The sequence below is a fragment of the Rhinoraja longicauda genome, chromosome 38, assembly GCF_053455715.1.
Source record: "Rhinoraja longicauda isolate Sanriku21f chromosome 38, sRhiLon1.1, whole genome shotgun sequence".
Lineage (NCBI taxonomy): Eukaryota > Metazoa > Chordata > Chondrichthyes > Rajiformes > Arhynchobatidae > Rhinoraja > Rhinoraja longicauda.
In genome coordinates this window covers 21,488-37,388 of record NC_135990.1, presented here as the reverse complement: position 1 = coordinate 37,388, position 15,901 = coordinate 21,488, and positions in this window count along the sequence as shown.

The window sequence follows — 15,901 nt, the reverse complement described above, 5'->3', positions numbered from 1 at the left end:
AGCAAGGAGGTCCTACTGCAGTTGTACAGGGCCCTGGTGAGACCACACCCGGTGTATTGTTTGCAAAAATACAAGATATTAGTACAAAACAATTAGAATAAAATAAGTCCATGGTAAGTATCAGAGGTGGTCAAGAGTATTATTTTGTTGCGATAAGATTAGGATTGCGTGGGTTAGTTCAAAATTCTGATAGTTGTCAGAAAGTATTGTGCCTCAGCCTTCTGCACAGCTTAAGGTATCTGCATCTTATACCCCATGGTGGGAGCGAGAAGAATGCCTTGTGGGGATCCTTGATAGACGCCGCCTTGTTGAGGCAGCAGCTCATATAGATGGTTTTGATTGCGAGGAGGCCTGTGCCCATGATGAATTGGACTGTCCACCATATTCCTAATCCTCTTGCGTTCTTGTGCATTGGAATTGTACCAGGCCATGAATCAACCAGTTAATCATGATCAACCAGTCTGAAGAAGGATCTTGACCCGAAACGTCACACATTCCTTCTCTCCAGAGATGCTGCCTGTCCCGCTGATTTACTCCAGTATTTTGTGTCTATCTTCAATTTAAACCAGCATCTGCAGTTCCTTCCTACACAATCATGCATTTAAAATACTTTCTAAGATACTATAAAAGTATGTTAGAGTAATCATAATCATAATTTTATTAGCCAAGTATGTTGTGCAACATACAAAGAATTTGATTTGCCAGTCATACCAAAAAATAGCAACAAGACACAACTACATAAAATTTGCCATAAACATCCACCACAGCGGCTCCACCACATTCCCCACTGTGATGGAAGGCAATAAAGTCTTATCTTCTTTCCTCCATTTCTCCCGTGGATGGGGCAGTCGATCCATCCGCAGTCAGGGAGATTGAAGGTCCCGCAGCCAGCGATCGAAGTTCCCGCGTAGGGACGGTCGAAGCTCCTGCGGCTTGGAGCTCCCGAAGTCGATCCCTAACTAGGGACCACGGGTACCACGATGTTAAGTCTGCAGGGCCCCACAGTTGGAGCTCCCGAAGTTGATCCCCAGCAAGAGGCCACCAGCTCCACGATGTTAGGCCACAGCACGACGGAGGTACGATATGGAAAAAAGTTGCATCTCCGTCGGGGAAAGAGATAAAAAAGGTTTCCCCACCCCCCACATAATACAAAACTAAAGGAACACTAAAACATACATTTAACAACAGACAAAAAACAACAAAGAAGGAAAAGGACGAATCAGACCGCTGGCGAGGCAGTCATCGTTTGAAGCCACCTGGTGGGTGACATACTGAATCTTTTCAAGCTTGTAAGAAAGCAGAGGTGCCAGTGAACCATCTTTGTGATTACATCGATATTCTGGGTCCAGGGCACATGGTCCAGACCAGGGGAGCACAGTATAGCGAAGGCCCAGAGTACAGACAATGCTAGACTCCTCTAAAGAGCATGGTAAACCCAGACATGGGCAACAGAGCATAGACTCAGTCCAGGACAGGCTTTGGATCATGGACAGGGCCCAAACTCCTGTTGTAGACAAAATCTAGACCAGGGCTGTAGAACGTTCTCCATAGTTATACAGCATGGAAACAAGTCCTTCGGCCTAACTCATCCATGTAGACCAAGATTATCTAAATAAGCTAACCCTAAAACCTGACCCTAACCCATTTGCCTGCATTTATTTATTTTTATTTTCTCTCTCTCTCTCTCACTCTCTCTCACTCTCTCTCTCTCTCTCTCTCTCTCTCTCTCTCTCTCTCTCTCTCTCTCTCTCTCTCTCTCTCTCTCTCTCTCTCTCTCTCTCTCTCTCTCTCTCTCTCTCTCTCTCTCTCTCTCTCTCTCTCTCTCTCTCTCTCTCTCTCTCTCTCTCTCTCTCTCTCTCTCTCTCTCTCTCTCTCTCTCTCTCTCTCTCCCTCTCTCTCTCCCCCCCCCTCTCTCTCTCTCTCTCTCTCTCTCTCTCTCTCCCTCTCTCCCTCTCTCTCTCCTCTCTCTCTCTCTCTCTCTCTCCTCCTCTCCCTCTCTCCCCCCCTCTCTCCCTCTCTCCCCCCCTCTCCCCCTCTCCCTCTCACATGCCCTCTACACAGCCAGACCTGTACACGATAGCGTGACAATTTTAGGCCCACCTTACTCACAATTGTCCTGGGGACCCTTTAAAACAACTTTAATTCAAATTGGTGTAATAATTTAATAGTTAGAAAGATTTAAAAGTTTAAAAGTTACCTTTTAAACTGATTTCATAATGATCTTCAGCGTGTGGTGTCACAATGGGACCCGCACGAGTGTCAGCCAATGGAGGAGAGTCCGCGCCCGGGTGGTGACGGAGAGGGGCTACGCGCTGTCCACGGGCACCCTGGGGGATTTCTGGGACCGCTGGGCACCGCAGGGGGTGGGATACATCCTGGATATGGATTGTAATATAGTTGTTTTATAGTTTCATTTGGTATATTTGTTTGTAATAATAATAATAATATATTCCTTTATTCGTCCCACACCGGGGAAATTTACAGTGCTACAGCAGCAAAGTGGATAGCAAGAGAGCAAGGGATCATTTGTTATAAATAAAAGATACATAAATTGTCAACAGTTTTCTGTGTGATCTTAGCTGTTATTGTTGACTCGTCTGCTGGGAGCAGGGTTGGTTGTGCAGTCTCACAGCAGCGGGAAGGAAGGACCTCCTATATCTCTCCTTCACGCACTTGGGGTGAAGGAGTCTGTCACTGAAGGAGCTACTCAATACAGTGACAGTGTCCTGCATGGGGTGGGAGTCGTTGTCCAGCAGCAATGTTAACTTTGCCATCATCCTCCTCTCTCCCACCACCTGCACTGAGTCGAGGGGGCAACCCAAGACAGAGCTGGCCTTCCTGACCAGCTTGTCAAGTCTCTTCCCTTCCATCGCTGAGATGCTGCTGCTCCAGCAGACCACTCCATAGAAAATGGCTGATGCAACCACCGTGTTGTAAAAGGTCCTTAGGAGTGCCCCCTGCACTCCAAATGACCTGAGTCTCCTTAGCAGATAAAGTCTGCTCTGCCCCTTTCTGTATAGCGCATCGGTATTTTCGGTCCAGTCCAATTTATTATTGAGGTAGACACCTAGGTACTTATAATGTATTGTATTCTGCTGGTGGGTTCTGTTTTGTTTTATTGCATTGTAAATATTGTTTTTGAATAATTGAATATATTTTTGATAATCAAAAAACCCACCACCACAAACCGAACGGCTGTCCATCCCCACCAGCATCCGCCCTTTTGCTTCTAGAACCTGGAACATAGAACAGTACAGCACAAGAACAGGCCCTTCAGCCCACAATGTCTGTGTCGAATATGATGCCAAGGCCCTCTCTTATCTCCCTGCGCATAACCCGTATCCCCCCCATTCCCTGCATATCCGTGTGCCCATCTAAAAGCCTCTTAAACGCCACTGTCGTATCTGTCCCCACTTGTGTAAAAAAATTGTCCCGCACATCTCCTTTAAACTTTGCCCCTCTCACCTGAAAGCTCTGCCCTCTAGTATTTGAGGCCACAGCTTTAATCTGCGCACCTAACCAAGGAACCGTGGTTGGTAAACACAGCACCTGTATGAAAGGGAGGATATTCTGCTGTTAAACAATGCATTTCCCACACATTCAGCAGCCGTCTGATAACAAGACAACGTGCTGGCATCAAACTGACCGATAACTGTAATAAAGTTAGACTTTACTTCCCAGAAGCAATTTGAACCAAAGAATGTGAGACAATGAAATCTAAATAAATAATATTGCCATTTGAGTGATATCTGTAATGAGAATATCTTTCTTTGCCATTACAAAAAATATATTCTCTGATACATAACGATTGGTATTTCCATCAATCTTGCTATGTAATATTCCCCCTCCTCCTCATTTATTTGCAGAGTTATTTTCCTCATGCTGCAGTTCCTTCAGAACCCATCTTTTAGATATTATTCATTTATTCTTATGGTGGCACAGTAGTGCAGCAGTAGAGTTGCTGCCTTACAGCGCCAGAGATCCGGGTTTGATCCTGATTATGGGTGCTGCCTGTACGAGTTTGTACGTTCTCCCCGTGACCCGCGTGGATTTTCTCCGGGAGCTCCGATTTCCTCCCACATTCTAAAGATGTGTAGATTTGCAGGTTAATTTACTTTGGTAAAATTGTAAAATTGGCCTTGGTGTGTAGGATAGTGTTAGTGCATGGGGTGATCGCTGGTTGGCGTGGAGTCGGTGGGCTGAGGGGCCTGTTTCCATGCTGTATCTCTAAAGTAAACTAGTGCACGGGGTGGTCGCTGGTCGGCATGGAGTCAGTGGGCTGAAGGGCCTGTTTCCATGCTGTATCTCAAAAGTAAAGTCTAAAGTATTCTGATCTAGGTGTGACTGGGAATCCAATCAGATTAGATAATAGTAAACGTCAATACAATCACATCAAACGCACGTGGAATAGGTAGAGCAAAGGGATGGTGCAGAGTGAGAAGTAGTTATTTCTGAGTCTGGTGGTGCAGCTTTCTGTACCTCTCGCCTGACAGCAGCAGGGAGAAGAAGGAATGGCCACTCTGGGACAAGTCTGCGATTATGTTCGCTGCTTTCCTGAGGCAGCGTTTAAGTGTAGATGGAGTATATGGTGGGGAGTGTGGTCTGTGTGATGGACTGGGCTACATCTACAATGGTGGGGAGTGTGGTGTTTGTGGTGGACTGGGCTACATCTACAATGGTGGGGAGTGTGGTGTGTGTGTTGGACTGGGCTACATCTACAATGGTGGGGAGTGTGGTGTTTGTGTTGGACTGGGCTACATCTACAATGGTGGGGAGTGTGGTCTGTGTGGTGGACTGGGCTACATCTACAATGGTGGGGAGTGTGGTCTGTGTGGTGGACTGGGCTACATCTACAATGGTGGGGAGTGTGGTGTGTGTGATGGACTGGGCTACATCTACAATGGTGGGGAGTGTGGTGTGTGTGATGGACTGGGCTACATCGACAACACTCCATAATTTCTTGCGGTCTCGGGCAGGGCTGTTCCCAAACCAAGCTGTGCTGCAATCCGACAGTATGCTTCCTATGTCAACGCTGTGGTAAAAGCCAGCTTCTTCCAACTTCGAACCATAGCTAAAATCAAACCTTTCCTCCAATTCGACGACACAGAAAAAATCATTCACGCTTTCATTTCCTCCCGCCTAGACTACTGCAACTCCCTATACACTGGGATCAGCCAATCTTCCCTGTCCCGCCTGCAACTGGTCCAAAACGCCGCAGCGAGACTCCTGACGGGTACCCGTAAAAGGAACCACATCACCCCGATTCTGGCCTCTCTCCACTGGCTCCCTGTACGGTACAGAATCAACTTCAAGCTCCTCCTATTCACGTATAAAGCCCTAAATGGACACTCCCCCCCCTACATCAAAAATCTTCTAACCCCCCTCTCCAACTCCAGGTCCCTCAGATCGGCCGACTTGGGGCTATTCACTATCCCGCGGTCTAGGCTTAAACTCAGGGGTGACCGCGCTTTTGCGGTTGCAGCTCCTAGACTGTGGAACAGCATCCCTCTCCCCATCAGAACTGCTCCCTCCATCGACTCCTTTAAGTCCAGGCTCAAAACATATTTCTACTCCCTAGCGTTTGATGCTCATTGAGGAGGCGCTGTGAACTGTTTGCGTGCTACTGTATGTTTTCATTTTTTTTCTATTGGAACCTAATCAAATGTACAGCACTTTGGTCAACGTGGGTTGTTTTTAAATGTGCTATACAAATAAAATTGACTTGACTTGACTATGGAACATCTGTAGAGGTTTGTAAGAATCACTGGTTGAACCATGACAGATAATTCTTTAATGGACTTCTGTACATGTGAGAAGAATAAACGAAACTAATGTTGTATTACTCCAGTACTTTGTGTTTTGTTTTGTAAACCACCAACTGCAGTTGTTTGTGGATAAACCAATATTGCTAGTGTCATACGCAGGAGTACCAACATCTCCCCTCTCCCTTAAAGTCATGTTGTCCCCTGGGGGAGTGGACCTTCCCTTGTGTGAGGGGTCACCCTCGGGACTTGGCCCCTCATTCCCTGAGCATCCGCCCGTCCCTCAGTGTCCCTCGGTATCCATCCTTCCCTCGGTGTCCATCAATGTCCCTCATTCCCTCAACATCGGTCAGTGTCCGGTGCTCCCTCACTGACCATCAGTTCCTCAGTGACCCTCAGTGACCAATGGTCGCTCAATATCCCTCATTCCTCAATGTCAGTCGTTCCCTCAGGATCCACTGAAGTTCCTCATTCCCTCCGTACCTCTCATTCCCTCAAAATCTTCCCCTGGTGTCCCTCGTGTCCCTGATATTCCTCAGTGTCTCTCATTTTTCTCAGTGTCTCTCATTTTCCTCAGTGTTCCTCATTTTCCTCATTTCTCTGTGTCCTTCAATTTCCCCAGTCCCTCATTTCTCTGTGTCCTTCAATTTCCCCAGTCCCTCATTTCTCTGTGTCCTTCAATTTCCTGTGCCTCTTTTTCCTTATTCCCCTTTCCCCCTCAATTTCCTGAGTGTTCCTCATTCCCCACATTTTCCTCAGTATTTTTCCCTTTCCCCCCCATTTTCCTCAGCTTTTCCCTTTTCCCCACATTTTCCTCAGTGTTTCCCCACATTTTCCTCAGTGTTTCCCCTCATTTTCCTTAGTGCTTCCCCCTTTTCCCCACATTTTCCTCCGTGTCCGGCTTGGCGCCAGTGGGGTCGTGGCCGGAGCGAGTGGACAACCGCTTCGCGCGCTGGGGTGTGGAGGGGCGGGGCGGGCTTGGCGCTGACGGACAGCGGTCTCCGCCAATCCCCGCCGCATGGCCTAAGGCTGTGGCCGGAGCGCCGGCCAATGGGGGTGGGAGCTGTCCGCACTGTCCGCGAGCGAGTGGCCGGAGAGAGAGAGGTGGTCGCGCGCCCCCCCCACACACCCCCCCTCGCGTGGACGCCCCCCACCCCGCGTGGACGCGCCCCACCCCGCGTGGACGCGCCCCCCCCACACCCCCCCCTCGCGTGGACGCCCCCCACCCCGCGTGGACGCGCCCCACCCCGCGTGGACGCGCCCCCCCCACACCCCCCCCTCGCGTGGACGCCCCCCACCCCGCGTGGACGCGCCCCCCCCGGGAGGGACCCTTCAACACACAGTCCGTCCATCCATCTCCTTCTCTGGTCATCCCACTGGTCAGCGAGGCTCCACCGGCCGGACCGGGACTGCGCTCCGGACCCGACCAAGGGTCAACATCACAGACGTCGCCCCTCCCGCAGTTTAATAAAATATCTTGTCAGCGGCCGCTGATGAGCGGTCAGTCCCTCCCTCCCTGTCGCCCTGTCTGTCTGTCTGTCTCTCTGTCCCCGCTGCCGCTGACCGGCGGGTCGGGTCCCCTGGAGGAGCGAGGCGGGGGGTGAGTATGAGAGGGGTGAGTATGAGGGGGGTGAGTATGAGGGTATGAGGGGGTGAGTATGAGGGGGGTGAGTATGAGGGGGGTGAGTATGAGGGGGGTGAGTATGAGGGGGGTGAGTATGAGGGGGGTGAGTATGAGGGGGGTGAGTATGAGGGGGGTGAGTATGAGGGGGGTGAGTATGAGGGGGGTGAGTATGAGGGGGTGAGTATGAGGGGGGTGAGTATGAGGGGGGTGAGTATGAGGGGGGTGAGTATGAGGGGGGTGAGTATGAGGGGGGTGAGTATGAGGGGGGTGAGGGCGGGGAGTCTCTCTCTTGTGTCATTCTGCTCCGTTGATCGTGTTCGCAGTTGCACGCCCGCACTCCCCGGTGCCGGGTCCCCGCAAGTCCAGCTGCGCGCAAACATCTGCAGCTCAGGTTGGCTCCGAGAAGATCCAGCGCCCCTGGGCCGCTGCCTTGAAGACGATGGCGGGGAGACCGCGACCGAGCTGTGCTTCCACACCGAGATCTTGTGGGATCGGGACCCTTCAAGACTCCATTCTTGTCTCCATTTACTAGGTCAGTTTCCGACGACAGCAGATAGCAGAGGTTGATGATCACCATGGACTGGAATGACACAGTTGAAGATCCCAAATGCCCAATCTTGCTCCAATTTCTACGTGACCTTCTACACCTAGTGCTGGAGAAGCTGTTGAGGAACAACTTGGTGGGACTTCTTGTGGCCCCGGATCTCCTCCAGACGATGTGAATGGGAAAACATCTGCCAACTCATGGAGTCGCGAGCTGTTTGCGAGGAACTTTCCCTCCGAAGACTTGCAGGAAAATGCCACTGGGGCAGATGATGAGTCAGAGCCGGACGAGTTTGACAAATTTCTTAAACACCGTGGATTCTCCCGTGCAACCCCAAGAGGGATTGGATAGCGCGCAACAACAGCCTTAAACTGTACCTCAGTGCACATGACAATAAACTAAACTAGAGAGAATGGACGTCAGGAACCTGAGCGCCGTTCGCGTAAAACCATCGGATTTGAAGCCACATCAGTGGGGACCGCACCGGAATTTCTCGCTCCGTCCAACAAAGGCCCTTTTAAGAGCCACGGCGTTTAAGAAATTTGTCAAACTCGTCCGGCTCTGGCTCATCATCTGCCCCAGTAGCATTTTCCTGCAAGTCTTCGAAGGGAAAGTTCCTCACAAACAGCTGGTGACAACATCAGTTGGCAGATGTTTCATGTTTTCCCCTTCACACCGTCTGGAGGAGATCCGTCCCACCAAGTTGTTCCTCAACAGCTTCTCCAGCGCCAGGTGTGGAAGGACACATAGAAATTGGAGCAAGATTGGGCATTTGGGATCTTCTACGATGTGTCATTCCAGTCCATGGTGATCATCAACCTCGGCTATCTGCTGTCGCCGGAAACTGACCTGGTAAATGGAGACAACAATGTAGTCCTGAATGCATCTTCTTATAGACCAATATCATTGTTGAATGTAGATTATAAAATAGTTGCTAAACTTTTAGCAAGGAGATTGGCAGAATATTTACCGAAGCTGGTTAAAGAGGACCAAACTGGATTTGTCAAAAAAAGGAAAATATCTGATAATGTAGCAAGATTTATAAGTATTTTACATTTAGCACAGAAAAGAAAGGAATTGAGCGTAGCTGTTGCTTTAGATGCTGAAAAGGCGTTTGACAGGTTAGAATGGGATTTTTTATTTAAAGTATTAGAGAAGTACCGATTAGGAAACAGTTTTATTAACTGGGTAAAAGCTCTTTATAAACAACCTAAAGCCAAAGTGGTGACAAATGGCCAATCTTCTCAATCATTTAATTTGGAAAGATCTAGTAGACAGGGATGTCCCTTGTCACCGGCTTTATTTGTATTGGCCATTGAACCTCTCTCTGGCAGAGCTAATAAGATCAGATTTAGATATTAAAGGATTTAAAGTTAACCAGGAAGATCACAAGATTACTTTATTTGCAGATGATGTCTTAATTTGTCTTACTAGACCATTGGAATCCTTAAGAAAACTATATTCTAGACTGGAAGAATATGGGAAAGTATCAGGATATAAAATTAATAAAGATAAAACTGAAATAATGCCTCTTGTTGAAGGCAATTATGATCAATGTAAAAGAGAAAGTCAGTTTAAATGGCAAAAAGAAGGCATTAAGTTTTTAGGAGTTAAAGTAGATAATAAGTTAAATAATTTGTATAAATTAAATTATAAACCACTAATAAAAAAAATAGATGAGGACCTGAAGAAATGGATGAATCTTCCAATTACATTGATAGGGAGAGTTAACTGTATTAAGATGAATATTTTTCCGAGGATACAGTATTTATTTTCAACACTGCCTATACCTTTGCCAAATAAATTTTTCCAAGAATTGAACAAAACTGTGAGGAATTTACTTTGGAAAGGTAAAATGCCAAGAGTGTCTCTGGAAAAATTAACATGGAAATTTGAATTAGGTGGATTGCAATTACCAAATTTTAAAAATTACTACCTGACAGCGCAAATGAGTTTTATTTCATCCTTTTATCAAGAGGGTGGAAAAACAGCATGGGTTAAAATTGAAATGGATAAAATAAAAGAGTCTTGTCCAGAAGAATTTATATATAAATGGGAAGCGAAGATATTAGTTAAGGATAAAGAGTCACCCTTGCTAAAACATTTAATTAATACATGGTTGAAAACAGTTAAAGTTAAGGATAAAAGATTTTTTTTAACAGCTAAAACTCCATTAGTAAAAAATGGATTATTGCCGTTTGCTTGGAATAATCAAATACTACAACTCTGGGAACAGAAGGGTATTAAAAATATAGGAGATTGCTATGAAGGGAATATCTTTTTGACATTTTCTCAATTGAGAAATAAATATCAAATTCCAGGGAATAGTATTTTTTTCTATTATCAATTACAATCTTTTTTAAGGGAAAAGTTAGGAAATTCAATGTCTCTATTTCAGATTAAAGGAATCGAATCCTTGATTCAGGGTAAGGGAATTAAAAAATTAATATCATCAATGTATAAACTACTACAGATAGCTAGTCCAAAGATAGGAATTAATAAAGCAAGACAAAGATGGGAAACAGATCTTAATATTATTATTGATGAACCAAGTTGGGAAAGACTGTGTCTAGATATTATGAAAAATACTATTAATGTGAGGTATAACTTAGTGCAGTATAATTTTTTGCAGCAACTGTATTTAACCCCGGAAAAATTAAATAAATTTAAACTAAATTCAACTGAAAGGTGTTTTAGATGCAACCAAGACGTGGGCACTTTTATACACTCTACTTGGGCATGTCAGAAGGTAACTCCTTTTTGGCAAGACCTAAAAAAGTTTTTAGAGCAATTGATGAATAAGATTATACCAATGGATCCAAGGTTGTTTTTGCTAGGAGATACAAAAGGAATAACACCAAAGCTAAGTCTCGATAAACATCAGGAAAGATTTCTCAAAATATCATTAGCAGTAGCCAAAAAATGTGTTGCGGTTACATGGAAAGAACAAAATGAAATAAGATTCGAAAGATGGCATGCAGAAATGCGGAATTGTATCCCATTAGAAAAAGCAACGTATAATCTGAGAAATGGATACGACTTCTTTTTGAAGGTGTGGAACCCATTCATGGCAAAGTTAGGATTAAGAATAGGAAGTACTTAAATTCAGGATTGCCTTGTTACCTAGCAAGAATTTAAAAAGAAATTACTCGGAAGTGACCCCCTCGGGACTCCAGGTTTCTTTCTTTCTTTCTTTCTTTCTTCTGCTTTTTCTTCTTCTTTCTTTTCAACTGAGGGGTGGGGGGGGGGGGGGGTGGGGGGAGGGGAGAAAATACAGAACAATACGTGTATAATCGAAGTTATAGGTTAGTGACTATTGTTTACTATTGTTTACTATGAAATGTATAATGTATAACGTATGGGTTCTGTTAAAACTTAAATAAAATATTTTAAATTAAAAAAAAAAAACCCAATGTAGTCCTGAAGGGTCCCGATCCAAAACGTTGTTTGTCCATTTTCTCCACAGATGCTGCCTGACCCGCTGAGTTCCTCCAGCAGTTTTTCTTCTGACCGATGAGATTGAGCCGCGCTGATCTGATCTGGGGCCAAAGGAAGTCCGACCAAGTTGTTCCTCAACAGCTGCTCCAGTTCCAGATGTGGAAAGGTTTGTTTCAAACTTGTAGTTAGATTGGCCCTCTTGCAAAAGCTTTTGATTCTGTCAGCAGTCATGGGCTCTACCCGGTGCTGGAGAAGATTGGATGTCCATCACGTGTTCGAAGTCTCACTCAGTCCTCCCACAAGCCAAGACAAAGGTAAGAACTGTGCTGAAAGCCAAGACGAAGGTAAGAACTGCACGCACAAATGTTCAATGCTACGTTATTTGTCATATTTACCGAGCTAAAGTGAAATTCATTTTTGGAAACAGTTTGATACAAGTATCACAATACATAAGCACTTTGACACATCTATGTACTAAAACGCGTTTGTTTGTTCCTGAACTACAGCAGTTTTGGGTAAGAGGTCTTGGGTACTTCTTGGCTTTGTCAAGTCAAGTCAAGTCAATTTATTTGTATAGCACATTTAAAAACAACCCACGTTGACCAAAGTGCTGCACATCTGACTAGGAAAAAAAAAAAAAAAAAAAAAGAAACATACAGTGGCAGGCAGCCAAACACAACGGCGCGGCCATCTTGAACAAAATGTTAATTCAATCACCCACAGTCCAACAACAAAAGCACTAAATAGGCACCCAAATTACCCAACCCCCAAAACCCCCTCCAACAATAAAAGCATTAAATAGGCATTCGAATCACACACCCCAAAACCCCCAAAAACACAGTACAACAATAAAAGCATCAAACAGGCACTCAAACCACCCAACCCCAAAAAACACACAAAAAAGAAACATCCATCAAAGAAACATCCATCACAGTGAGTCTCCTCCAGTCCTCTCCTCACTGTGATGGAAGGCCACAATGTCTTTCCCTTCTCCCGCTGTCCTCGCCCGCAGCCAGGTTGTTGTGGTTGCAGGCCGCACCGGACGGTCCACAGCGGGCCAAGCCCAAGGCGCGTCGCGTCGCAGCCGCTCCCGCAGCCTCCGAAGACGGCCGGCTCCGCCGATGATAAGTCCGATCCGGGTTTGTGATTGTGGGTTTGGGGTTGTGGGTTTGTGGTTTGGGGCCTCTGGTTCGGGCCTGTGGGTTCTTGGGGTCTTGGGTAAGAGGTCTTAGCTTTCTGGTCGTGGGTTTGGGATCTTGCGTTTGGGGTCTGGGGTCTTGACTACTGGGTCGTTGGGTTTGAGGTCGTTGGTTTGGGGTTGGGGGTTTGGGGTCTCGGGTTTGGAGTCTTGACTTCTGGGTTGTGGATTGGGGTCTGGTGTATATGTGTATTTGTGTGTGTGTATATGTGTGTGTGTATGTATGTGAGTGTGTATGTATGCATATGTATACGTGTATGTACATGCATGCATATGTATATGTATACGTGTATGTATATGTGCATGCATATGTATATATGCGTATGTATATGTATACATATATGTATGCATACGTATATGTATATATACGTATGTATGTGCGTGCGTGCGTGCGTACGTAGGTGCGTATGTATGCATGCGTGCGTGCATATGTACGTGCGTGCGTATGTGCGTGCGTGCTTAGGTATGTGCGTGCGTACGTATGTATGCGTGCGTAGGTATGTGCGTGCGTACGTATGTGCGTGCGTAGGTATGTGCCTGCATAGGTACTTATGTGCGTGCGTACGTATGTGCGTGCGTACGTATGTGCGTGCGCACGTATTTGCGTGCGTTCGTATGTACGTGCGTAGGTATGTGCGTGCATGCGTATGTGCGCGTACGTATGTGCGTGCGTAGGTATGTGCTTGCGTACGTATGTGCGTGCGTAGGTATATGCGTGCGTGCATAGGTACGTGCGTGGGTACGTAGGTGTGTGCTTGCGTAGGTATGTGCGTGCATAGGTGCATGTATGTGTGTATGTATATGTATATGTGTGTATGTATATGTATACATGTATGTACATGTATACGCATATGTATGCATACGTATGTGCGCGTGTGCCTATGTACCTGCGTGTGCGCATGTCTGCATGTGTATGTATATGTATATATATAGAGAGAGATATAGAGAGAGACTGATGGTCTGAAGAAGGGTCTCGACCCGAAACGTCACCCATTCCTTCTCTCCCGAGATGCTGCCCGACCCGCTGAGTTATTCCAGCACTTTGTGAATAAATACCTTCGATTTGTACCAGCATCTGCAGTTATTGTCTTATACTATATATATATATATATATATATATAATAATTTGGGGTCTCGGGTGTGGAAATAATGAGTGCGTAGTTCAATGACATACAGATAAATGTAACAAACAAAAAACTCACTAAATCAATAAATAAATGCTCGTGTAAAAAATATTTGGCAGCAAAAGAAGCAATGCATGATATCTCATTGTTGTGGTTCATATTGTGCAGAGTTCAAGAGCCTTGTAATTACTGGGAAAAAACTGCTCTTAAACACGGAGGTCAGTTTCCCTGCTTTTGTTGTTTTATCACGATGGTAGTTGTGAAATATGAGAGGGTGGTGTGGGTCTTTGATATTAACTGCCTTTTGGAGGTAGCATCTCCTGTAGATCCCTTTGATGGTGAAGAGATCATTACCTGTGATGGACTGAGCAGTTTCACCCCCTCCCAACACTTCCGAATTTGGTGGAACGTTTCCGCTTTCTTATTTCATTTCCGCCATTCCGATTACGCCTCACATTTTTCCGCAAAACAGTTGGTAATTGCAATTTGTCAATTCGGCCGTGAGAGGTCGCTAGGGGTTCAGTGAGAAATCCCTCTGCGCACTGGAAGTCTCCCTGAAAATGTGGCACCTAGGCTGTGCAAGGCAGCCAATCTCAACCTCATCGGGACTTCCACGGCCGATCGGTGGGTTAAATTTGCAACCTACGGCCGGGGCACTGGAACTCCAGCCCATCTGGAGCCAGCACATCTATCCCTATAGCCGAGTTTCTTGGCCGGCTGGATAAACCAGCAAAGCTCTGGAACCAAGAGTGCCAGAAAATCAGCGGTGGAACTGTAATGAGTAAATTGTGGCGAGTCTGGAAGCGGATGGGTGTTGCAGACAGAGTTTATTGCATGGGCACAACTCCGTGACAATCACAACACTCAAAACTGTAGACAACCAACAAAACGTCTTCTCTAGACGGAGTTCAACACTAGACTGCTTGTCCCTCCCGCGCTGGCACACCTGGTGACATCGCTAGCCAATCCGAGGGTTCGAACTCTTCCAGCCAATCCCTATGTCCCTACATGACCCCCCCCAGAACCCTCGGTACCGTACCTAACGGGCACCCGGACCGCCCGCCCTGAACGAGTACTGAGAGGGGAGGCCGGTACCGCCAGCGACGAAGGAGGCGTGGAGGGCCTTGCCGGTGGAGACGATGGGGGTGCCGCTGGAGGGGGCAGAGGAAACATGGCCGTGGGCAGCGGAGGCCCGAGCGGTGGGAGAAGAGACGCAGCTGGGGAACCAGGTGGGCTGGCCAGAGGGCGGCCCCGGCGAGGAGGTTGGCCCACCAGCACGGGACGGTCCTGGTCCAAGTGGGCCGGTTTCAGCCGGGAGACAGACGAGCTCCTGTCGGGTGCCCACTTGTAAAGTGAAGGTGACCGTCCCCCTTTTCAGCACCTGGAACGGGCCCTGGTAGACCAGCTGCAGAGGGGGGCGATGGGAATCCCGCCGGAGGAAAACGAACTCGCAGTCATGCAAGTCCGCCGGTACATGCGCTGCGGTACTCCCGTGGCTGGAGGCCGGGACTGGGGCCAGAGAACCTACCCGAGCCCGGAGAGAAGCCAAAACTGCCGGTACGGACGACGGCAGGGCGGAGGATAAGGGAAGAATGTCACCCGGCACCCGCAGGGGCGAGCCGTAGACGAGTTCCGCCGAGGAAGTACCCAGATCAGACTTAGGGGCCGTGCGAATGCCGAGGAGGACCCAAGGCAGCTGGTCGGCCCAGTCAGGGCCGGTCAGTCGGGCACAGAGGGACGCCTTCAGCTGTCGGTGGAAGCGTTGTACCATCCCGTTAGCCTGGGGATGATAGGCGGTAGTCTGCTGCAAGCAAGACCCATACAGCTGCGCAAGCGCGACCCACAGGGATGAGGTGAACTGGGCGCCCCGGTCGGTAATGATGATGGCCGGGACGCCGAAACGGGCAACCCAATGTAACGCCAGGGCCCGTGCACAGGAGGCCGCCGAGGTGTCCGACAACAGAAAAGCCTCCGGCCAACAAATAAAACGGTCGACCACCGTCAGGAGATGAGTGTAGCCCCTAGAGTAAGGCAATGGACCAACCAAATCCACGTGAATGTGGAAAAAACGGACGGGCGGAACCACGAAATTCTGGAACGGAGGCTGGACGTGGTGGTGGACCTTGGAGGTCTGGCACGGGACACAGGCGCGGGCCCAGGTGGCCACCTGCTTCCGCAGGCCGTGCCAGACAAATTGGGCGGCCACCATAG